Genomic DNA, 26,235 nt, shown 5'->3' with positions numbered 1-26,235 from the left:
CAGGGTCCCCAGATGTTTCACCGTCTATTGATCCCTGTGCCACCTCTTTATTTCTTGCTGCCACCACCCCAGCCCTACCTGGGACAATACTGAGTCCAGTCAGGGTTAAATTGAAACATAAAATTTTGTTTATTTATTGCAGTTTAACAAGCATGTGGTTTCATAAACAGCATCAGTCAGTTACATTCATGGGGTGCTTATCCAGTCCTATAACTTTCGCTACCTGCTCTCCCTCACCAAACCACCTCTCCGATATTTACTTGTCTGCCTAGTCCCTAACTGTTCCTGACTCAGCCTATTTCGTTACACTAACTCAACCTCCCCACAACTCTAGCCCAATTCACTCCCACTCCAACCAACCACCCAACTCCCAATGAACTCCTCCATGAACTCCCCCCAGAGGTGGTTTTATAGTCCCTCTGATTCCACCCCCCTGGGTCCTGATTGGGTAACCTGTTTAACTATTTCACCTCCAGCACTCTTGTGTTAATGTCACAGTGGCCATTCAGGAAGGGGATTGGGGATGCAGCAGCAAAGCCAGGCCAATCTCCAGAACCCAGAGACTCGTGGCGGAAGGCAGGATGGGATAGGGATCCCTGTGGGGGGCACTTGGTTTATGCCCCCTCAAAATTGTGCACCTGGGGCTACAGCCCCCCCCATGCTACGCCCCTGCATGTGTGGCATTAGCACTGACCAATAGAATTCCCGATTCCGCTTCGTACCTGAGATAAAAGCTTTTTTCCACCTTGTCCATTAGAGCATGACGGCCTAGATTCTTCTAGTGCTGATGTCTGACTTGGAGCTTGTCTGCCTGCAGTAGTAGGTCAGTGTGGTGTAGTGGTTAAGAGCGGTAGTCTCGTAATCTGGGGAACTGGGTTCGCTTCCCTGCTCCTCCACATGCAGCTGCTGGGTGACCTTGGGCTAGTCACACTTCTCTGAAGTCTCTCAGCCTCACTCACTTCACAGAGTGTTTGTTGTGGGGGAGGAAGGGAAAGGAGATTGTTAGCCGCTTTGAGACTCCTGAAGGGGAGTGAAAGGCAGGATATCAAATCCAAACTCTTCTTCTCTTCTTCTTCTTATTTCGTTCCAGCTGCTTCTTGAAGCATGCTCAGTTCCCCCCAAATGTTGCCTTAGACCAAAAGGGAAAAAAGAAAATAATAACCGTGAGCGTTAAACCATCATTAGGAAAAATGGTGACAATTAAATGTAATTAATAAACACTCTCCCATGACAGGGCATATGCATGCTGTGTGTCTTGAGTGGACAATACACGGAAATCGGCACACCTCATTACCCAAATGAATGGCTATTGCACAGCCCATCTTCTACTATAAATAATGTACTTGAGAGAAATCTTCTATTTTCTCAGGCATTTCCCACAATATTAGGCTCTTTCTAGTTACAGGATGCTAGGAGGCACCTTGCTAATCACAACGGTCCAGATGGTTGGCTCTCTTCTTGCCAAGGAGGAGCACTGGGTATCCTTTTAATGTTCATTTACATAAGTTGCGTGTTAAGGAAGGCGCCTCTTCCAACCCAACTTGGTTTTTTGGATTCAGTCCCGAAATGTGTTGCGGGCAACCTGAGAAACATAAATCATTGGCAGCCACTGAGGCCGCTTGCTTAACACCTTGCAGAAGCTGGCGTCAACGTACCTTTTAAGAGATTTACTGCTTCTTTTTAATGGATCGCTATCTACCTTTTTGGGGTTATAAGCCTTCTTGGGTGCAGACATGTCAGTCTCGGTTAGAACTTCATCGCCAGATTGATGCTCATGTTAAAACTCAGTAAAACCAAGGTTGCATTTTTCTTACGGCCTTAGCTGTCATTTGTATTGCCTGACTTCCTTTCCCTAAAACAAAGCCAGTTTTTAAAATAAACTAATAATAAAAACAGCAGGAATAACAGAATTAACCCCTTAAGCCACACACTGAATGATCCCTGCTGTTGTGCTACCGACAAGGGTCTATTTCTGGTCTGTGCCAGCTTCAGATGTTTTCATAAATCTGACCTATCCCATTTCTGCACCGGCCTACAAAATCTGCTTAAAACCACACTGAGTAACAGTCACATTTTTTGGTCTGCATTTCAGCCCCAAATATGCATCTTGATGTACATTTTTTTGAGCCAAGAAAGGTAGGGAAAGTGCAAAAAACTATAGGATAAGTGCATTCCAATCTCCCATATTAGTGCAGGAAGTGCTAATCAATCTTTTTGCTTGAAAATGTGGACTGGAGTGAATCCTTCAGCATCCCTAGGTAAGGGTAAAGGGGCCCCTGACCATTAGGTCCAGCCGTGGCTGACTCTGGGGTTGCAGCGTTCATCTCGCTTTATTGGCCGAGGGAGCCGCCGTACATGTGGCCAGCATGACTAAGCTGCTTCTGGCAAAACCAGAGCAGCGCACGGAAATGCCATTTACCTTCCAGGCAGAGTGGTACCTATTTATCTACTTGCACTTTGAGGTGCTTTCGAACTGCTAGGTTGGCAGGAGCTGGGACCAAGCAACGGGAGCTCACCCCATCACGGGGATTTGAACCGCCGACCTTCTGATCGGCAAGTCCTAGGCTCTGTGGTTTAACCCACAGCGCCGCCCACGTCCTCAGCATCCCTACATCTGGCTTATAAGGGGGATCTGGAGACAAGACGGATTTGCATAAATTGTGACAGAAGTAGTGACCCTTTCAGAGGCTCAATTTTATGTATTTATTTTGCTGCTTGCCTGGGATTGCAAACAAACAAACAAACAAACAAATCAACCAACCAACCAACCAGGGCTGTTGTCAGGCTCCTGTCAGGGCATGTTCCATGACTGCATCTAGCTTTGTGGGTCACAAGTGGTGCACGCCTAAGGGAAACTGACTGAGCTATTTTGAAGCAAGCTTGTGTCTGGTGTTGCATCTTGTTTCAAGGGGTAATATTTAGCAAAACATCGGGAAAATTGTTCCCCCCATCCACAGAAAGATCTGAATGATTTGTTATCACCAGGGGAGAATTAATTCACATAGCTACTTATTGTGCTGCCACTAATGCTCCTGTTGCTCTTACCTCTGTCATGCTGCAGAGCTGTGATAGCGCTACATTTTAATCATTTTAATTAAAGAAAAATCTAATGTCCTACTTTTCCTTTTTTTTAAAAAAAAGTAGAAGGACAAATTCCAAATTATCTGTCCTGGCAGGATGAAGTGGTGATGAGCAGCAGGTGGGATGGGTAGGTGCCCCCACTCCCTCCACCCTGGGGAGGAACAGTGATGCCACTCCTGAGAGACTATTTCTGAGGCACCACTGGCAGTTCCTGGCTCCACCTTTGCCTAAAAGAATTGGTCAGGGATGGTAGGTACTGTTCATAGAAAACTTCTCTCTTTTTTTTTGCTGTAGTCAATTCCTGACACATTGGAGGGTGAAAGGGGGTCGCCAAACTTTTTGGTCCATGCAAACAAGTGAAACTGTTGTGGGCAGGGCATAAAAAAGGTAAAGGTAAAGGACACCTGGATGGTTAAGTCCAGTCAAAGGTGACTATGGGGCTGTGGCACTCACCTTGCTTTCAGGCTGAGGGAGCCGGTGTTTGCTTTCCGGGTCATGTGGCCAGCATGACTTCTGGTGCAATGGAACACTGTGAAAGAAACCAGAGAGCACGGAAATGCTGTTTACCTTCCCACCTATTTATCTACTTGCACTGGTGTGCTTTTGAACTGGTAGGTTGGCAGGAGCTGGGACAGAGCAACAGGAGCTCATCCCGACGTGGGGATTCGAACCACCAACCTTCTGATCGGCAAGCCCAAGAGGCTCAGTGGTTTAGACCATAGCACCACCCGTGTCCACAGGGCAGGGCATAATGCAAGCACCCACCACAACTATTATATGGCCAACAACAGAATGCTTCTTTTGAGCCTAGTTTCAGTGGGCAGTGGGGAGCCTGTGGGCACCAAGAAAGACCTCTGAGGGTACATGTGTGCTCACATGTGCCACATTGGCAACCCCTGCTAAGAACTTTGATTAGTAGTTAAATCACTACAGCATGTGGTCTGCATCAGGGTGACTCATTTCGTGAGAGGAGGGCAGCTACCAGCTCTAGAGCAGAAATATTTCATTGTTTTAGATATTATGGCTGACAGAAATTGGACTTCACCGACAGCACTATAGGAAGCCTACGACACAACAGGAGGGTAGATTCTATGCCTGGATTACTCTCAGGTAAATACTGCAAGAGGAATTATGTGGTCAATTCCGCTTTCTTGGCCTAAACCGAAATATTTCCAAGGAGGGCAGCTCTGTCAAAAGCCAACCATTCCCTGTGTGATTCCAGAGTTCATTTAGCACCTCAGTTTTTCTATCTAAACCAGGCCCTGAGCAATGCTTTCATTCAGGGACAGCCCAAAGTAGAATAGCAAATGGTCTCTCTAACCGCAAGCCAATGTGCATACAGCTGAAGGCTGGCCAAGTTATGCTGGCACCTGAGGCAGAAAATCCCAGAAGAGCTTCTGGGAGTAAAACTGAAACGACAATCAATTAAATAACTATCCATTCACCGCCCATTTGTGACACCGAAAATCAGCTGCTTAAGGTGTCTGCCTCAATCTGTCTAATGGTAGGGCTGGTTTTGCTCTCACTTACAGATGAACTTCATCCTTGTTTTTGAACTCTTAAACCTATATAAACACAACTTCATCATTGTTATGCATGTGTCTTGAACTCGAGTTCCCCTGTCAATATAAACTGAACTTGGAGCAGAGTTCATCTCTTAGGGTGAAAGTTACTCTTGGGGTCCAATGGACCTCTGTAACGTATAGTAGTGGTTTTGTTTTTTTAATCACAATAATGTATAGACTAGTGGGGAGGGGATATAATTCACTGCTCTGAAAGTGATCTGATCACATAAAAATGGAATTTGTGGTACAGGGTTTTCCCTACCCTATTTTGCGAAATTATTGCAGCAGAATGGACCCCAGCTAGCTTAGCTATTTCACAGATTCAGGTTCTATTCATTTCAATTGGTTAAATTATTGATAGCTGATTAGTGAGTTTTATCTATTTTTTAAGGCCAACATTCTAGGCATTCTTGGTTTTGTTCTCTCTTCTGTAATGAGCCCAGTATTTCAAATATGCTTCTCTTTAATTTTCTCCTCCAGGGCTTCCTGAGAGTCAAGTGAGGAACTGAGGTCAGCTCTGTTGTATCCAATGCACACCAGTAGGTTTTGCATTAGATTAGATGGGGAAGCTTTGGTCCTCCAGAGTTCCATCAGCCCCAGCTAGCATGGGCAATGGTCAGGGATGCTGGATGTCATTCTCCGGCAACATCTTGAAGGTCACAGTGTTACATTATGTTATTCTAAAACAGTGGTTAGTCTTTGCTCATTGAATGTGGTGCATATAACATCTTTTGCTCCTTGCTGTTGTTAAACTGGAATAACTTTGAAAGCAATTAGAATATTAAATTCAAGCTAGGATATCAAAAGGTCTGTTGGACCCAAGTACTCTTAAAAATGATACTCTTGATACTCTTGATACTAGGAATGGCATGGCACAAAATGGTTTGCTATCATAACAATGCATAATATGTAAGTATAACAAACAAACAAAATAGATGTTTTGGTTGTCCATAGGAGCAGGATTCGGATTTGCTAAAAGTGCAATATTCAAACCAAATATTCAAGCCAGATATTTTCTGTGGCATTCTTGCTAGGACCACATATTAATTGAACCACATATTAACACGAGGCTTCCGGGTTGACGCGATCTGGAAATGGCGGATTCCCTCCGAGCTCCGGAGGGAATCGGCTCTACCGAGGATGGGTCTTAGCCGCGCCGGCGACGCGGGGACCCTTAAAAACCGCAGGCGCGGATGCCTGCGGACTGAAGACTCGGCGGGTGCCTTAAGCGCCCCCCCTGATTCGCGAAGAGCCTTTTTAAAGGCTGCGGAGGGGATACGGGGGTGGCGTGGCACTGAGAGTCGATCGCTACCTCGGTGGAGCGAAGCCGCGAGCCATAACCAGAGAGCGCCGACTTCCTTCCTTGAAAATCTGGACTGAAAGAACTACCCGTGAGTAAGACGGATTGGGACTTTAAAATTTCTACCCTGAATTAGAGACGACCGGGGGGTGTGCTAAAAGGAAGTCCGCACCCCCCCCCTTGCAGAAGATCTAAGCAACGACATAAGAGCTAAGCTGGAGAGCCTGCCCTTGGTGGGGTGAGTTAAAAAGGACATTAACTTTCAAGATTTCGCTAAGGGAAATTTTATGCTGGAGAGTGGAGTTTCAGAAGCTTTCTTTTTGTTTTAAACTACCCCCCTCCCGGGCTCGGGAACGTCCTGCCTTAGTGCTTGTGTTAGAGCCGCGGAGTTTGACAGCTGTCAAAGCTGACAAACGGGCAATTTAAAGCGGAAAAATTGTTGTCTAAGATCCCCCTGGACTAAGACACAATTGAATCAAAATTGTTGGAAACAAAGTAACAATAAGAAGTTAAAGGGTTGTTGAGTAAAAGATTAATAAGTAACCAGATTCCCCCTAGGGGGAATTCTGTGAAACTACAATGGATACAATGGCTGTGGATGGAAAGTTACTAGCTGAAATTGAAAGGATGTTTCAGTTGGTGGGAACCTTACAAGAGCAGAGTTTGGCTATGAATAAACAACTTGTGACTATGACCTTGGGAACAGGCAACTCTGCTGTTTGTGTTGAGGACTTGAATGAGAAAGAATCCACAGCTGAAGAGGAAACAATACTTTCAGAGGTGGAAGAGACTAAACAAGAAAAAGAGAAAGTAACTTTGGGAAGCAACATCCAAAAGCTGACATCTGTGGAATACAAGCAAGGAGACCTTGGGAACACATCTACCACAAGTCTGCGAAAGACGCAGAAGAAGAAGGAAGAGGCCCTGGGACAATATGGAATACAGGAATTTAAAACAAAGAGGCATGATTGGGGCCTTTGTTTGGACTTTGGTTCTGAGGATACAGGCTTGGTGGAAATTTTCCAGCAATTGATTACAAATCTCCTTGTGGGAAGAGAATATATTTGGATGCTGAAAGAGCTTTTTCCAGACTCGACGACTGATATAAAGGGCTACCAACAAGATCGGCGGAGAGGGACTGAAAGGGACTTGAAAGCCTCGGACGTGAGGAACCCAGGCTGAGAATCTCGACTTTGGACTTTCATCGGGAAGGGACAAAAACCGGGGATGGGAGGGAGGGAAGAGGAGACTTTTAGAAACTCTTAAGATTTTTAGGTTTGGTTAATATGACTTTTAATTAAGACAAAATGAAAAATCGATGGAAGAGAACTTAAGCCCAACTTAGGAATATCAATTTTAATTATAAAAGAGGTAATAAGAAGAACAAAATGGTTAAGAGGAGAAATACCAATTTGCTGATATAATTTTGGGAATTGGGATGCACGAGGGGGGGTGGGGGGAAGTCAGGGAACAAGGTCATGAAACGAGGATTGGCTGAATTTATACATGTTTTGTTATGTGTTATTTTTTTGTGTGTGTTTTGTTGTTATAAAAGTGGAAAACCCAATAAAAATTTTTTTTAAAAAAGAACCACATATTAACACAGGACAAGCTTGGTTAAAAAGAAGCAATAAGGGAACAATATAAAATAGCGATATGCTGCATGAGTAAACCAACAAACCAACCCAGAACTCTAAAATTTCATATCCTTTATAGGGGGGGGGGAGTTCTTGGAATTAAACCTATATCTTTCAAAAGCAGAACAAGAGGTTTAAATACTCCTCACCACCACTATGAACAGAGTGAATAAGGTGAATTTTATTATCACTTCTCTGCTGCAACTGACTTCCCCTTTTGTGGTGGTTAAACTTTTCTATTTGGCATGCAAGAGAATCTGAAGAAAAAACTTGCTTTGCACAGCCACTTTCCACCAATAGGAGGATGAACAGTGGTTCTGTCCAACGCTGTCTAACTGTCTGCATTTAACACTGTTTTTTCTTTTTCTTCCTAAGGGAAGAGATGCTGTTTCCTTTGTTCATGTCTAAACCATGAGAATGTTGATTTCCTAACATTTTAGAGTTACTTTTCACTTTTAAAAACATCTCTGTGACATTAAACTCTACACACTAAAAAAAAACAACAACCCCAAAAATCCACACCAAGAATGGTTTTCTTCAAATCTATTTCTGTCTTGCCTTAAGTGCTAGAAGATAACCCCTGAACTGTACTTAAACAATAAACTTTACAAAAGTCCAACAGAAGCTCATTAAAGCCAAGTAAAACATTGTTATATTCAACACATCCCCTGCTATATTTACATATTTCCTGAACAGGATGTCATCAAGATGCTGGCGCTGATAGCACATACAATGCTATAATATACTTGCCAACAAGTGCAAAATAAAACAAAAATATCCATGTCTTAAGACATAGCAATCATTTATTGACTAGGCAAAAATGTTACTTTGCTATTGTCAAATGAGTTAGCCAAAATCACAGTAGCATGCGTAATCACAGCAGTGAGAATAAGCAAAGTTCTACATTTGCTGAAGTCCAATGTTCTACAATGATTGGGTTGGCTGTCTCTTGGAATTGATATGTGTCCTAAAAGGTGATATGTTGGTGGACTTAATAGTAATGATTTTGCAACTTTTCAGTCCCACTGATTGTTAGATTGCACATTTCCCCAAAGCATAGGAACCGGTTGTCTAAAACGATTGTAATCTAGATATTTTTTATATATATATTCTAAAAAAAGTATTGCGTGTTGTGTGTTGCTTCCAAAGGAACACTATAGATGTAAAATTAAGCCACTGCACATTAGTTTTCAATAGGCCTTGGGCAAGGTCTTAGAGAAGTAACCCAGAGCCACTGTGGAGTCCCTATCCCCCCACCTGGAAAACCAATGTATAGTTCTTAAACCTGGAATGGTGATCAGATAGCTGTGGGTGCATCAAAGGATTGTAACATTGCCCAGTGTTTTTTTGGGCTAATCTTGGAGTGCGGTTTCTGACAGGATGAGGAGAAAACTGGGCTTGATTACAGTGGTACCTCGGGTTACAGACGCTTCAGGTTACAGACGCTTCAGGTTACAGACCCTGCTAACCCAGAAATAGTACCTTGGGTTAAGAACTTTACTTCAGGATGAGAACAGAAATTGTGCAGTGGTGGTGTGGCGGCAGTGGGAGGCCCCATTAGCTAAAGTGGTGCTTCAGGTTAAGAACAGTTTCAGGTTAAGAACGGACCTCCGGAACGAATTAAGTTCTTAACCCGAGGTACCACTGTCGTTTCTTTCAGTTTTGCTGGTGGGCCAGTTCTAAGGAAATCATTATGTGATTGACAGAAGACTTGCGAGGTGCCATGGTGCTTCTCTCCTCAGTCTTATTGATCTGTGCTTCTGTATATCAATTTGTTCCTGGTGTCTCCAGAAGCAGGGCCAGCTCACCCAGGAGGCAAAGTGAGGTGACCACTTTGGGTGGCAGGATCCACAGGGGCAGGAGATAAGGTCCCCAAAGAATGCATCAAGTGCTGCAGCATGCGCCATGGAGGCAGGATCTCGTGGCAATTCCCATCCCATGCCACTTCTAGAGTGGCCATTTGGTTCCCAGTGTAGATTTATTTCCCCAGCTTGCCCACAATGCACATCTTCACTCATCCCTTATTCCCTGGCAGGGGGGTGGATTTTGTGTTTCGCCTCAGGAGCCAAAAAGTCTTGGGCTGGCCCTGTCCAGAAGTAACTGGGCTCTGTTTTCTTGCTTTGCCACCACACCTTCGCTACCCTCTTCCTCCTGGCCCAAAGAGCTCATTCCCCCCCAGGTCCCTAAATAACAACCTTTCAGCTATTATTATTATTATTATTATTATTATTATTATTATTATTATTATTATTATTATTATTATTTCAAGATCTCACGGCCCTCTCTTCTGCCATTGTGGTGATGTGTGAACAGAGAGAGAGAGTGTGTTGCTCTAGTTGAAACTGGAGTAACTGTGCTTTTCAAATTCACATACTGTGAAAACCTTTAAAAAAAATAAAAATCCCCAAAGCAGTTCTGAAGACAGACGGCCATTCTTCCTTAGGAACCAGCTGCTAACATCACAAAACAAGAGACAAAGAGAGAAGACAAACGTAATGGATTTTCTCCCAATGAAAGATCTTTCAAGTGTCTATAATTGAGGCCCATAAACACAGCCTGTTGCATTTGATTATGGATTTTAAGTGTGATTGACGTTGTTGCATGCCATGCATTAGCGTCACAACATAGTTGTGTGCGGAAAGGCCATGTCAAATCCCACATCTTTGAGGAGTGCTGAGAAATCAGCCCACTTGCAGGAAGGTGTGAAGGATGTTTTTAAAAGCTGCAGAATTTTAGCAAAGGTAATGAGGTGGGCGGCGGCACAGATGATAATGTGTCAGTGTTGCTGCATGTCACACAGATGTGTGGGTGTGATGAAGACTGCTGGATATGTGGGCGGAATGAGTCTTTTTGCAAAAGGATGTCAAAGCTTCAGCATCCTGTCTTGGGATTGATTTTGTAAAAACCAGACATAGAAAATGCTGCTTTCTAGCAAAAGAAAAATGCCGCTTTTGTGCATTTCAGCATTTAAAACCTGATGCAAATACACCATCCTGGGCATATAAGAATACAAATGCATTGTGGTGTTTATGGGAACCTTCTGCAAATTCCTAGCTTCATAAGAAAGGCATCTGTTAAATTAGAGATTGCATAAGAAGAGCTATATGAGCAGAATAGTAGCTGGGAATGGAACGAATGCTTTAGACTTCCTAGAGCAGCGGTAAGCTAATGTGGAGCCCTCCTGGTGCTGTTAGACTCAGGAATAATTGGGAACAATGGGAGATGCAGTCCAATGATGTCTGGAAGGCACCATTTTGGCTACCCATCTTCTAAAGTGATAAAATGATTTATTTAGGAAATCAGAATAATGGAACTTCATCAATGTCTTACACTGTGCTATTTTTCGAGAAAAAATGGTGCTGGAAATTATAGTGGTACCTCAGGTTACATATGCTTCAGGTTACAGACTCCGCTAACCCAGAAATAGTACCTCGGGTTAAGAACTTTGCTTCAGGATGAGAACAGAAATTGTGCTCCGGTGGCACGGCAGCAGCAGGAGGCCCCATTAGCTAACGGGTTCAAATTCTCTCCTCCGCTTCTCTTTTCCACAGACCTATTTGTTTTTTTGTTTTTTTTAAGCTGAAATGATAAAATGGAACATATGTATTTTTCTGAAATGAAATCTCAAGGAAATAAAAAAACACACACCAGTCTTCCAAATCATTTTTCATATGTTTTGAAGTTTCTAAAGAGAGCATCTTCCAGGAATTTTATTAAATGAAGCCCTGGGTAGAGAAAAATCCCCCATTAAATGTCAGTTTCGGGTTACTACAAAATTGCTTCCAGCACAATATATCAGATTGTGCATTATTTCTGCATTATCCTCTTCACATGTTTCTTCCTCACACACCATGGCATTGCCAGGCCTGGGGCTTTGTCTTTTTTTGTGGTGTGTGTGTGTGTGTTGGCCTTTGCTCAAGACACTTAACATTTGCCACCTACTGAGGAAGGAAAGGCCACTTCTCTAGAGCACAGTGGCAAGTAAGTCACTTGGGTTATGGGGGACTGCAGTCTTTCTGAGATGATGCTTTCATCTCAATGAGCAACAATTATTCGTTCTTCTGCTCACACAGAATCAGTAGCTGCACTTAATGGCTCAGTGTTTAATCTTATTTCATTTATTTATTTGTTGCCCAAATTGCCACACCTCTCATCTCCTTACAACGGTGATGGGGAACCTGTGGCCTCCAGATGTTTATTTTTATTTTACAATGGTACCTCGGGTTAAGAACTTAATTCGTTCTGGAGGTCTGTTCTTAACCTGAAACTGTTCTTAACCTGAGGTACCACTTTAGCTAATGGGGCCTCCTGCTGCTGCTGCGCAATTTCTGTTCTCATCCTGAAGCAAAGTTCTTAACCCGAGGTACTATTTCTGGGTTAGTGGAGTCTGTAACCTGAAGCATATGTAACCTGAAGCGTCTGTAACCCGAGGTACCACTGTATTTGATTTTGGAGCTTATATCCCACTTTCCTATGGTAGATTGCAATAGATAATTAAATTCACAGACATAACAGGGTAACATAGCTTGCAGAAGCTTTATGCTTCCAAATTATTTAAAGTACAGTCCACCTGCAATGTTAGACCACAACTCCCATCATCTCTGACCGTAGGAATATTGGCTGGGGCTGATGGGAGTTGGAGTCCAACAACATCTGGAGGGCCACAGATTCCCCAACCCTGCCTTAGGCTGAGCATTTCCAACATGCTGAATAATTATAAGGATGAGGAATGTTTGGCCGTCCAGATGTTGTTAGACTACAACTCTTCTTATCTTCAGGCAGCATGTTCAGTGGTCAGTGAAACTGAGAGCTGTAGTCTACCAGCATCTGGGTGGGAGGGCACTATTTTTCCATCTCTGTTTCAAAGGGAGTCTATTTCTTTGTAGGTCTCATACTGACTTACTTGCATAATGTTTGACCTATGAGACATGACTCCCAAAAGAAGCTTCAGTTTTTGCTTTGATTGTGTCTGAAATTGATATTTGTGTTGGGCTTCTCTTGTTGAACAGAGGATAGGAGTATATGAGGCTACCTTATACTGAATCAGACCATTGGTCCATCTTTTGTGGCACTGCCAGATGGATAGGTTTGATTTTCTTGCAGTCTCCTCCAGCACCAGAATTCAAAATGCTCTGCATAGGTCCACCATATCACTGAAGCTTGGTGCTAGTAGACTAACTGAAACTCTTTTGTCCTCTCTTTTGGCAATGCATTAATTAGCCATCCCAGTTATAAATTAGGAGCATTCTAAGAACTTGTATGTGGCAGAGCAGTTCTGGGAATCCTGATTAATGGAACTGAAACTGAAGAACCATTGAGTATGATATACTGGAGAGTGAATCTCCATATACCTTCGTCCTGTTGTAAGAAGGTTAGTGGCTGAGTAAAGGTATGAGCTTGTTTTGAAACTGGTTGTCAGCAGACAACGCTGAAGGTGGTCGTCTGCCAAATGGGAAGTGATTCTGTAACTGAAAAGTGAAGTCAGGAAGGACAATCAAATCATGCAGAAGTGATCTGATTCCTTTCCTCTTTCTTCTTCCCCATAGGACCCCTCCTTTGGAGTGGGATGATGCTCTGAATTAAGCAGCAGAAAGCCACTTCCTAAATAACCCAGGACTCTCATTTCTCACAGCAACATTTAGAATGATTCACATTTTTTTTCTATTTTAAATTGATTATACATTGTCAGTGATGGGATTAAAAGGGGATTGTAATCAAATGATTTCTACTCAGGGCAGACCATTGAAAGTAATGAACCTATGTTAGTCAAGTTCATTCATTTCAGTGGGTCTGCTCTGAGTATGACTAACATTATATGCAGCCCATAATATTTACAAATAGTTCAACAAAGTTTCTTCATCTGATTTGAATCCCTACTTAAAACGCGCACATTAGCATAATCAAAAATCAAGCTGCAGCTTTTACTTTTCATAAATTGTTAACTTGCCTTCACCCCAAATCATGGACTCCACGACGATGTATTCTCCCTGTGCGTGTGTAATATGTATTCTCTAACACTATTTAGAGATTTTTGAAATGGCATATAAATGCTTTTAAATAAATGAAGTTAATAAACTATTAAAGGATTTTTTTTTAAAAAAAAGCAGAACAAAATCTGAGAAATAAACCAAAAGCTATCTAACAAGCTAAGGCAATACAGAACATGTGGAAAAAATAAATATTCAGAGATACAATTCAATAACTACAATCTCCTTTTAGATACAATGCATATATATGATCTGGTCAGGAAGTTCCATATTTATTTATTGTTTTGAAAATCTTGCTCTTCAAAATCAGAGAGGCATCTGAAAACTGAGCAATCTTTCCTCCTTCCCCCCTTCTCACACAGAGGATTGTATAGCTGGCAAGTAAAACTATAATTTATTTTTTCCCCTTTTCGGTGAAATTTCAGGGATAAGCTGAATTGGAGGGTGCTTTCAGTTGGCAGAGCAATTGAGGCTCCCTTTGCTTCTGGCGATGCTGAGAACTGGATGGAACTGTCTCTTTGCTAGTCCTGTCAGCCTTCGTGGCCCTCTGGGAATGGGGAGGATCACACGATGGCATCAAGTTCAAGGTGGTCCCATTACCTTGGACCCAGGTTGCTGCGCATAGTTGTGCTGTGGATGGAAGAATGGTGGCCCTAACATTCTGTAAAGTGTTGGTGGGTGGTGGGGTGGGGTCCAGTTTGGATTGCCCCCTACACCATTTTTTGTTGTTGTTTAGTCGTTTAGTCATGTCCAACTCTTTGTGACCCCATGGACCAGAGCACGCCAGGCATTCCTGTCTTCCACTGCCTCCCGCAGTTTGGTCAAACTCATGCTGGTAGCTTCGAGAACACTGTCCAACCATCTCGTCCTCTGTCATCCCCTTCTCCTTGTGCCCTCCATCTTTCCCAACATCAGGATCTTTTCCAGGGAGTCTTCTCTTCTCATGAGGTGGCCAAAGTATTGGAGCCTCAGCTTCACAATCTGTCCTTCCAGTGAGCACTCAGGGCTGATTTCCTTCAGAATGGATAGGTTTGTTTTTCTTGCAGTCCATGGGACTCTCAAGAGTCTCCTCCAGCACCATAATTCAAAAGCATCAATTATTTGGCGATCAGCCTTCCTTATTGCATACATCACTACTGGGGAAACCATAGCTTTTACTATACGGACCTTTGTTAGCCACACACAAACATGAAATGCACTCCCTTTCCCTATTTTTGTGACCTTTGGTGGGATCAGTTGGACAGGAGCTAAAACATTCCCTTGTGGCAATCCACCGCAACATGCAGCAGAGCCTGATCCTCTTGGCGGTTTCCCTCCATTAAAAGTGGCACTTGCAGCCACATTACAAAAGGCAATCTGCAGCATTATGCTCAGAAATGCTTTGCCACTGCCAGGGGGAAGGGATCCCAATTTCACAGCGAAGGAGGGGGGTGTCTCCCCTACTCCCAGCCATATAAAAGGTTTTGCTCCCTGAAACGTCACCTCTTGACAAGCAAACCTCGTGGAAATTTGGGCCGGCCCTAAATATATCTTTGTACGAGGATACTTAAAACTTGGCAAGGGTTCTTGTAATATCACTGATTCCATCTCTTTGCCATGTGAGGATCATCCACTTGGTAGGCGCTGGCACAGAAACAAATTTCAGTCACAAAATACAGAGGCTGAGAGAGGCCCAGGAATGGTTCCAACGTGCTGGCAGTGAGTATCCTAATAGATTCACAGCAGCCCACCTTCCTCTTTCTTTCAAAGAAAATCTCCATTGTATTAAAAGTGCTTGGAAAGGTGTTTGTGATTGGTTGCCATATTTGGGAAGACGGCACTTCAGCAGATAATATTATAGGAAGAAACACGGGGGGAATGTCATTTCCTCAATTAATTTTGCTAATGAATGAGCAGTGCCATTCTGTCCGTGTCTACACAGATGCTGTGGTCTAAACCACTGAGCCTCTTGGACTTGCCGATCGTAAGGTCAGCAGTTCGAATCTGCATGACGGGGTTAGTTCCTGTTGCTCTGTCCCAGCTCCTGCCAACCTAGCAGTTCAAAAGCATACCAGTGCGAGTAGATAAATAGGTACCTCTGTGGTGGGAAGGTAAACAGCATTTCTGTGTGCTCCAACACTTGTCACGGTGTCCCGTGCACCAAAAGCAGTTTAGTCATATTGGCCACATGACCCGGAAAAGCTGTCTGTGGACAAATGCCAGTTCCCCTGGCCTGAAAGTGGAATTGAGCGCTGCACCCCATAATCAAATTCGACTGAACTTAATCGCCTTTACCTTACTCAGAGCTGAGTCCCTCTGAGTAAGTCCCCCCATCCAGTAAGTAGGTACTGGATTGCAGCCGAACATGGCCTTCTGTAAAGTAATATCTCATTTTAGGCACATTTTGCTTGCACAGTTTCAACCACACACATTTTAAGGCAGGCTGGTTGAAATTGTCCCAAGCAAGGCAGAGAGCTTAAAAGCTCTATTTGCACCCAGTCTGCTTGGGGTGTTGTTGGACTGGGAAGGAATCTGAGTTCCTGTGACATCTCATGCAAGCATCCCTGGCCTACCAGAATCAGCATGCTGAGTAAGCCTTGCCCCCCAAGCAAGGCAAATACAGTCATACCTCATGTTATGTTTGCTTCATGTTATGTTCTTTCAAGTTACGTCCCTCGGTGACCCGGAAGTACCAGAAAGTGTTACTTCTGGGTTTTGCCGCTCACGCATGCGCGCAAGCACCAAATTGTGCTGCACACCTGCGCAGATACGACACTTCAGGTTGCGCTCTTTTCATGTTGCGAATGGGCCTCCGGAATGGATTCCGTTCACAACCAGAGGTACCACTGTATCTTAAGACCTTGCATTTCACCGGCTTTTAAGCTTTTGAGCTTTCCTCCTTGCTTGCCTATCAAGGCTTACTATGAATCACATGCGCATTTAAAACTCGCCTGAGGAATGACAGTTGTCTTCCTTGGTGGGATAGGAGATTGCTCTGCACAGGGCAGGATGGGGTGGAGGGATAAAGAAGAAAGGCAGAAGGTCAACTGGGCAAATAATTGTGATTATGCAGTAGCTTAATTGGTTCGTGAAGTATCTCTACCTCTTGAATTGGATTTGGAGATGCCACCCTCATTTCTCCTTTTGGCAAATACATCTATCCATTTGTGGGGATAAAGACTCCGACTGCCTTCACATACTAGCTGCATGAAAGGGGTTCCATGTGTTGAATGGGATTCAACATGTCACAATAGGTGGTTAGCCTCAGGGTATCACAAGACTCTGCTGTATTCACTACTGTAGACTAACATCACTACCTGTCCAAAGCTGAGCAGATAAAGAAAAAGTTGTTGCTAGACCATGGATGCTTAGAAATGTCCTTGAGATCACCGCGTTTACTGATCTAATCTAGTAGTTGCCAAAAGTGCTAACAGAGATTTTAAAAATCTTGATTGTGGAATATTGAGATTATTTGGAATTTAAGGCCAGAATTACACCTTTAACTGACTTGCAAAGGATGCATGAAACAAATTCTCCTATTACTATCTATAGTATTAGGGAAAATAAGAAGGATGAGATAACTATTGCTACTAGTAACCTCTCCCTTCGTTAGAAAATTTGTCCAAATAGGTGAAATACTTCCTCATGTTGGGAGTCTCTGAAGTTCACCTGCGCCTCAACATTTGTGCTGAAAGTTCTCAGTACTTTTAGTCTAAACAGTGCAGACTCTTTCTAGAAAATGGCACTTCTGCGTAGGAATTCCTTTCCTGCTAAAATTAATTTGGCCAAATCTCTGTTGCTGTTTTGGAAGATCATGACAACATGGCTTTTCAGGAAACCATTTTATACTGGAAAACACATGGATAATTTTTTATCATTTTGTCTCTGCTACAGCAATATTAATTGTTTATAGGCTTTTTAAAAAAAAAACAGATAGCTTTGTCATTATGTTTTTAATGCATTTTGTTGTTTTATGGATGGGTTTCATACTGATGCTTCTAGTTACGGTATTGTATTTATGTTCTCCCCCTTGTCATGTGCTGTGCACCACCTTCGGCGCCACCTCTTGGCATAGAATTGCTGTGTGTACACACTTGATAGATGCTTGAAGTACATCTCTAAAGTGGGGGAAAGCTGCTTGCATATCTCAGGTACCATCTTCGCCAGCTTTATACAGTTCTGACACCCAACACCAATCCAAAGCATGCTGTCCAGACATAGCAATACAGTTTACAATTGCTTAAATGTGTCAGGTCCATGTCAGTATTGTAACAAAGCCACAATGAGAAATACTAGCCTACAAGTCATAGCAACATGGTTCTGAATGGTTTCTGCTAAGGATTCTCATCCTTACGCCTAACCTTATCCCACTCTATGATTCTTGATACATACAGGGCATCCATTTTTTCAGATGGGGTAGGGACAGGATGGGGGGGGGAGAGTTGGGGTCAGTTTGCCTCTAAAAGTGAGCTTACCCAATATGCACTTCCCGGAACACTGCAATAATTGAAACGCAGCCATCCTTTGAAATTCACACTTCATAGAATTTTGCGGTGCAATGCTCCCGCCAAACAATATGTACAAAAATGTATATTGTAGGGTAAAGTGTGCAAAAAAAATGTGTATATACAGTATGTGTATTTGGAAGTAATATATACTATGCATTATATTAGGAAATTGCTAGAAGAAAAATGGGTATATTCGGAGAAATTTGCAGTAGAATGCTGATTGAATTTTCGGAAGGACCTTAAAACACACACACACACACACAGACACAGAGAGAGAGAGACCAAGAGAGAGAGAGAGATGTGGAAATGTGGAGAGGTTGAATTTAAGATTGGAAAAATGAGAAACTGAGAGAAAAGAAAAATTGCTGGATTTGCTCCTCCCTAGTTTTGTTTTTTTTAATAATGTCTTGCCAGTCACATCTGTACAGGCATCACCACACCAGCTGTGCCCTATTCTTTGTAAATCAGGGCTTCGTGGAATAAAAAAGAGTTGCCTTATTTGGTAGAACAAGTGGGGGAATTATCCAGCTTGGCTGTCCTCCTTTAGCCTTGCCTTGGGAGTCTGTAGTTCTTCAAGGTGTTTTTTTTTTTTGGTAGTTTTTTTCACTTGGGCCTGTACTTCTTCACTGTGAAATAACAAGCCCTTCAAAATGCCGGCCCGGCTTGGCAACTGACCACTGCCAGAACTACAACTGGCACAAGGACTAATTTGGGAATGTGCGGAGTTTACGGAGTGACAGTTGTGGTATCTTTCTTGGTCCTTCTGATAGAAAGCATGAAAGTCACGTCAGGTCCTGCACAGTTGTTTGCAAAGTGTCAGCTTGAGAGAGTCAGGCTGTTCTCCTGTCGGCTGTGGGAGGCGATGGCAGCCCGCAACCCATCAGATCAATCTCTAGAAAGTATAAACGGAGATCCCCTCCCCTTTCCACAATGTCACTTGCCTGTGCCTCTACTTACAGGTCATATCATATGTCAACACAGGGAGTCACTGATAATGGAGAAACAGGGAGCCTGAATAGATATGGGATATAAAGGAATCCTTGAAGAAGCAAAACACAGTGAAGATTCAAGGGTTTGTTTGGCTGGTATTGTTTTTTCTCATGGAAATCCACCACTGGAAAGTTTGTTCTTCTTGATATGCCTATTAGCCTATGCCTATTAGCATTAGGATTTACTGGAGGGAAGATTTCTGTATACCTGAGAAATTCATTAATATGTTAGTTACGGCAGCCTATATGAACAACAGCTTTGGGCAGTAAAAAGACTTGTAATCTATTTTTGTGTTCCCAGCATCTCCCTTAAGGACCAAGTGTCCGAGAAGTGTTCATTTCAGAATCCTGTGCAGCCATTTCACGTTTCTCCATGTGTAACAAAAAACGATGGTGGTCGAGGGGAGCTATACCCCTCTCCTTTTTTGGGTGGGGGGGGGGCATTTCGCCCTTATCACCAAAACAGCCTGTTTAAACAATACAACATGTTCCATTCTTGCATCTTTTCTCCACTGACTTTCTGCCAAGACGTAACGCTTAGATCTCAGTTACTCAGCAGTCTGTGTTGTAATCTATCTAGCGCAGTTTTCAATGGTGGGGTATCTAGTTTTAGCAGTTGCCATCTCCCCCAGTCAGAGACTTGCTCAGGAACTAGGAAACTGCTATCGGCTGCACTCCTTGCAAATGGAAGGTTAACTGCACAGCAGCAGCTTATACCACAAAGACCTGAAAATGGCACAACAAGAAACCAATACCCTTTCACTTCCTTCTTAGAAATGGTTTCAGAATTAGGAGAATTCTTATCTTCCAAGAGCACTGCTGGTACGGAGTCATCGGCAGCTCTCGGAGTGTTGCCTCCCTCCTTTTCACCAAGACTGCAGGGATACATTCCTTGGGGGGGAAACTGGCATATCGTTCCATGAAACATGGGGTGCAGCAATCCTGCCGGTACTTAACTTGGGAGTGAGTCCTATCAAGATAAATGAGACTGACTTCTGAGTGGGCATGCAGAGCAGTGTGCTGCGCATGAAGCATAGCCAAACTATGTGTACAAATCAGGTGTCTTAACCAGTTTATAATCATGTGCAAGCCAGAATAGAAGGAATTTGATGAATAAATATGCAGATAGATAAATTATAGATGACAGATAGATAGATAGATAGATAGATAGATAGATAGATAGATAATAGATGGAAAGTAGGTGGAAAGAGCGAGGAGTGGGTTGAATCCAACTAAACCATTACACGGGTGGAGCAATTTCCATGCCCACAACGGGCCTTCCCCTCCCTCCCCTCCTACCTCCACGCACTCACATTTCCCCAAATCTGCTCCAGAGGGTTCAAGGACGGGCCCCCGCCAAGCAGATTTTGGAGATGGTAGATAGAAAAGGGAAGGAAATTTCGTAGTATGAACAGAAGATACTCCATTCATGCAGTGGTAGTTGGATTCAATCTTCTGTTTCAAGATTTCTGACCACTGGAAACAATTATTTAGTAAAATCCGCTCGTATTCTTATTTTTAATCAAGCAGCAGTCATTCTACCGTGGTTAATCTCTCGTTTCATGGAATGCTGGGCTGAAATTCCCTTTCCAAGCCTCTCAAAAAATGTGCCCCTACTGAGAAAATGGAGTCTGATTTCTTACAGGTGAAGGAACCGCTCTGAGATGTTCGGGAAGAGGTTGCTCACCTCCCTGAGTCTCACCAGGAGGCGTGGCCAAAGGAGAGAACCTTGTACCATTCCCCATGGTTTCTGGTAGGCCTTGCATGCACTGTGATGCAACTCTACTCCCAATAATTTGAGTAGATAGCTGGAGAGAGAGCCTCAAACTGGAGAGATAGTAGTAGATAGCTGGAGAGAGAGCCTCAAACTGCTGTGAGCAGCAGTTTAAAAAAACAAAAACCATACACAATAAAAAGAAAAAAGCAAGAAAAAAATGGAAACCCCTGGCCACCTCATAAGGTTAAGTAAGGTTAGTGTTAGTCCCCCCTTTTTATCCACCCCCATCTACCCCACAAATGGCTGCTGGTGGAGAAATATTTGGGGCAGATTATTGAAGGATGTGGCTGATGTCAGGCTATCTATCTATATGCATGAACGTTTAATTAAAACAGTTGCACTTTTGACATGCTGCTCACAATACCTCATTGAAATTTTCTAAATACGACAATTGGTAGTCTTTGCACATTGCTGTGATTATTAAATCCAGTTAATGCATACTTGGGAGAGCATTCCAGATCTTTCCCCTCTGGTCCCGAGAGGACACAGTTCTGGAATTACATGCAATTTTAACCAGCAGTTTGGCACATCTTTAGACTTTACCTCATTTTGTGGTAGAAAACTACAACAATGTGTGCAAGTCAAATCACCAGGATAATTATCCCATGAGAGAAACGTTGGCTATGCTTGTATTACAGTTTCACATTACTTCCATTGTTCTGCTATAAAAGTTTTTTTTGAAAAAACTTGTACTTCAAAGCATTACAATGCAAGAAACATAAATATCTGGTTTCATTTTATGAAAGTTAACAAAGAGACTCTTATTTCATTATCTGCTCTGCAATCACCTTGTCTTCTCCTGTTCTCTGTTTGTGATGCACTGTGGTCTAGATTAATGCCACATAACTGGGTGAGTGGGCGGGGGAGTTATGTTCCACAGGTGAGCCTGGCACGAGGCATACCTCATGATCTTTGGGTGCCTTCCAATCCTTCTTATGCAGGGCTCTTACTCAAAATATGCTAAAGAGTAACATTTGACAAGGAATCTTAGCCTTAGGAATTGACTCAGACTTGATTTAGGAATCTCTCAAAGCCTAAGAGAGTGTGCCAGAATGTTCTCCCTTGTGCAGTAATGTTCGTCCTAGCGCTGTGATGGTTTTAGTGCTGTGGTATCTTTGCTTGGATATTTTCTCTAATGGTGGAGTGAATCACCCATTTGAAAGGAGAGAATTCAATATACCGTATTGGCCCGAATATAAGCCACACCTGCATATAAGCCACACCTTTAAAATTGGAGGGGGGGGAACACACTTGAATATAATCTGCTCGATTCCTCATTGCTCCTAGCTGCAAACGGGGGGGGGGGCGTGCTGCTTTGCCGGTGGCCTCACTCTGTCCCTTCCCAGCCTTGGGGGAGAGGACGAGGGACTACGCATGGGTGGGCGCTACTTTGCCACGCTCCTGGCTGCATACCATAAGGTTGTGAATATAAGGCACACTTTAACTTTTCGTGGTTGGAATTTGGGGAAAAAGTGAGGCTTATATGCAGGCCAATATGGTGTTCCATTTTGAGTTGTGCCTGGAATTCCTCAAATGTGGGACCAGCAAGGATTGCTGTTTGATTCTCACATCCCAGCCTTCCCAGTCACTTTCCTCTCCTTTTTTTTTTTTAACAGCAGGGAATAGCAATTCCATTCTGATTAAATCCATCCTGCAGGTGCCTATCCTACTGCTCTACGAGGGGTAAGGTTTTTTCAGCTTCTCATTTTTCCAACCTTAAATTCAGTTCTCTATGTGTCCATTCTTTTTAGCAGGGAGATGGTAGTGGCAAGAGTTCACCAGAATCAGGAATCAGGTCCTCTCAGGCCTCCCCTAGCTTAGAAAGATACTCCTTGGCACCAGGAGCATGGTATTTTAGTTTCTCTTTCTTCTCCTTTTAAGAGCCATGAAAATCTCACAGTCCACATCAGGAAATGAAGTTTCTTAAGAATATTCGAAGTCTTGAGCCTTTTGCATTGCTCATTACCCACTATCCTCTTTCAATGGGAAGCATTCTGGAACACACACTTTTTTGTGTGCACATTTTTAAGGGAAGAAAACTATCACAAAATCAGGAGATGTATGTCATTCAACTGATAGTCCAGGACCAGAGGATTAGACTGCTTTGTTTTAAAATGTGAATTGAATGAATTTCTCCCCCAACCCTAAATCCAACCAATTATCAGACGAACCCTTCACACATCTCTCATCTGATCAGCAATTCCCATTGCTTTGCAAGTATTATGTCACAAAACATGAAGAGAGTGTGGAGGGAGGGAGGGAGGGAGGGAGAGAGAGAGAGAGAGAGAGAAGAAGAATGTATAAATGCTCTATGAAAGATTTGACTCTGGTCTGGTAGCCTTGTCCACACAAAAACACTACCATAGTAACTGGTTTTATTTTCATGTTTTATTGAGCTGAAACGATCGTCTTGGAGGAGACAACTCTGGGCTAATTCTAACAGTGAATTCCCAGTCAAACCAGCTTAAGGTCAGAGGTTTCCCCTCCTTGCTGTTGCTGTCATCCAAAGGAGAGAGGAATCATTGCTTTAATTATTTGCTAAGCTTTTCCTTCTTTCAATTCTGCCGCTTTTAGATCATTTACCTTTTGGGCATTTTGGATGCAGTGTAATGAGGCAGTAGACACTGCGAGCGGTTTAATATTTGCACTTAAGAGTGAAGTATGAAAGCATGAAGCTGTAGCTATAGCTGTGCCTGCTTAGAAACTCCATTAGCAGCCTCAGACAAGCAATGCCTGCAGAGCCTGATGGTGATATATAATGGAAATTAGAAAGGCAGGAGGGATGAAAGCCAAGTTTTGTGTAGTTATGGGACATTACTGACGTAGCTGTGACACTGCTGACAAGCAGTCATAAGACACCTTTTGTATACAGGCTTTGAATACCAGCTGGCAATTAGAGCACCGCCACCCAGGCAGCTCCAAACTTTCAAGCTTGCTGGATAAGTTCCTCCATTCAAAGAGGATGTAGAAAAAGCTGCCTATGGTGGTCTTACAAATGTATCACTATCCTTGTGTACCAAAGTTTTGATTTTAATAATTTCCTTCGGATCTGAAGGTTTAGGCCTAGATCCACAGAACCGTGTGACTGTTAGGTTCTCATATCTAAGGGGGTTTTGGATTAGATTTTTTTTGAACAGCAGCTCCTCCGTGTGACACAGAAACATATATAGAACTGCAGGGTGCTTTCAAAAACAGTTTGTGGTACAGTGTGGTGGTAGTAGTATCTGTGGTTCAAGGGCTGTTGGAATCAAAGATTCTACTGGGAACGCCAGAAATAGGTCTTTGGATGGTTGCATTTTCTAGAGATGCAATCTGCCAGAATAGGAATAGGGTGTGATGATCCTTGTAATATTTTGTGGGGGGGTTGGTGTTCATACTTTAATTAACAGATTATCATACCACCTCTGATCCTGAGATTCCAGGGCACTTTACAGCAGGGTTGGAAAACCTCAGGCCCGGGGGGCCAAATGAGGCTCCTCCAGCCACCCTTGAGGCATCAGGCATAAGCCTGCATTTTATTAATGTTTGATCAGGGCTTGTATATTAAAGAGAGAGCTTAAAGATTTTCAAATGTTTCATGCCAGGCAAGAAAACTAGCTGTTTAACACTGGCAATGTTTTCCTCCTAGACAAGGGGCCCCCTTGATTGATAGCAGAAAACAATTCTCAAAGTCGTAAAAGCTGAAATTACAGGCTGAGAACGGACACTGACCCTACATGTTACAGAAGATAACAAAGGCAGAGATAAATATAATTAGGAATGAGTAAATAGTAAAATAAAACCGTTAAACTTGAGCCACAGGACAAAAGGCCAAGAGCACATGGAAAACAAAGCAACTGGCTGGAGAAGGGGGGGAGTGTAAACAGGGGAAGAGGCTTTTTTCCTATTTTATTTTGAGGCTGTAAACTGTTCCTTCCTTTTTACTTTGAGGAAGTTTATCCTTCTAAAAAGCTATGTATGAAATATGTTGGCTTAAATGTAATTATGCAAAGGATTTAACAAATGCTAGATTCTTATTTCATATAGTTGTAAGAGTTGTATTTAAGTCAGCTACCAGCCTAGCCCCCCTGCCAGAAATGAGACGCCAATCGAGCACTCATGACAAATGGCTGTCAGGCCTTTGTTTAAAGACCTCCAAAAGGAGATATTTCATTGATGATGCATGAGAATATGAACCCAAGGTCTCTGACATCTGTTCAAGATAAAAATTTAAAATTATTAACCATCTGTTTTGGAGGGCAAGGAGGGCAAGAGGTGAGCTGGTAATTAAGATTCCTTGTTGAGACACATGTAAGATATATTACTACTTATTTGTCATTTATAGATGTAACAATATATAGCTCTTTGTGTTCCATATAAGGACAGGAGGATATGGGTGTATCTTTTAGGATTGGTTATAGCAATCAGCCAATAGGAAATCCAACCAGGCTGATTGGACAGAGGCAGCCAAAGGAGGAGCAAAGGGGGCTGGATTAAGGGAATATAAGTGCTGGCCATAATGGCAGGAGGCCAGGCCAGAGCTTGGTAACCATATACCACTGTGCCTCTCATTTATTTGTCTGACAAATAAATAATTATTTTAATTTCTCTATTGCTGCGTTGAATATTTCATTCCAGCTAAGCGTTAACCACAAGCAGGGTGCTACACCTGACCTTTGGGGCTCTGATTAGGCCACACCCCCTCATTAGCCACACCCTCTTTCTCCAGGCCACACCACCTCACCAGCCTTGCTTCACATTCTTGTTTTCTGTTAAAATCTATTTTATTGAGTGTTTTCAACAGAAAAACAATAAAAACCTAACTGATCTAAAGAAGATAGATAGAAGCAGGGCTTTGTTTCAGGGGGAGCTTACAGGAACTCAGTTCCTGCACCTCTCAGGTGGGCGCCATTGCCATTCTAAGAGAAGGAGGGAGGTGTTCATGGTGGGTGGGTTCTGGCACCTCTTTTTCTAGAAAAATAAAAGAGAAGCAAGAATAAGCTAGAGAAGAAAATAGATAGATGATAGATAGATAGATAGATAGATAGATAGATAGATAGATAGATGATAGATAGATAGATAGAAGCAGCAGCAGCAACAAAACATATATCATGTTTATATCTTAATCCATTTCCCACAAATAGGCGAGTGAATCCACCCCTCTCTCACTTGGGAAATTTCCCCTCTTCTCCCAGCCTCCCACCCTGGGAGATCCTCTCTACCTTGCCTCTCACACAAGGCAGCACACGGAGGGAGAGACGTAACTGAATTGACCATGTAAACCAGACTGCAAACGCAGAGGATAATTTGCAGGTGTGATGCAGCCGTCTCAGGTGAAACACTCCCTTCCACCACCAGTGTCTCTTAAATCACTCATGCCATCGCCTTACAGAAACAGTTTAGGGACTGCAGAAGTACCAGTGTGCCTGAAAT

This window comes from Podarcis liolepis (genome assembly GCF_965112155.1).
Source record: "Podarcis liolepis genome assembly, chromosome: 3".
Taxonomy (NCBI): Eukaryota; Metazoa; Chordata; class Lepidosauria; order Squamata; family Lacertidae; genus Podarcis; species Podarcis liolepis.
Note: the sequence above shows the minus strand (reverse complement) of the source record.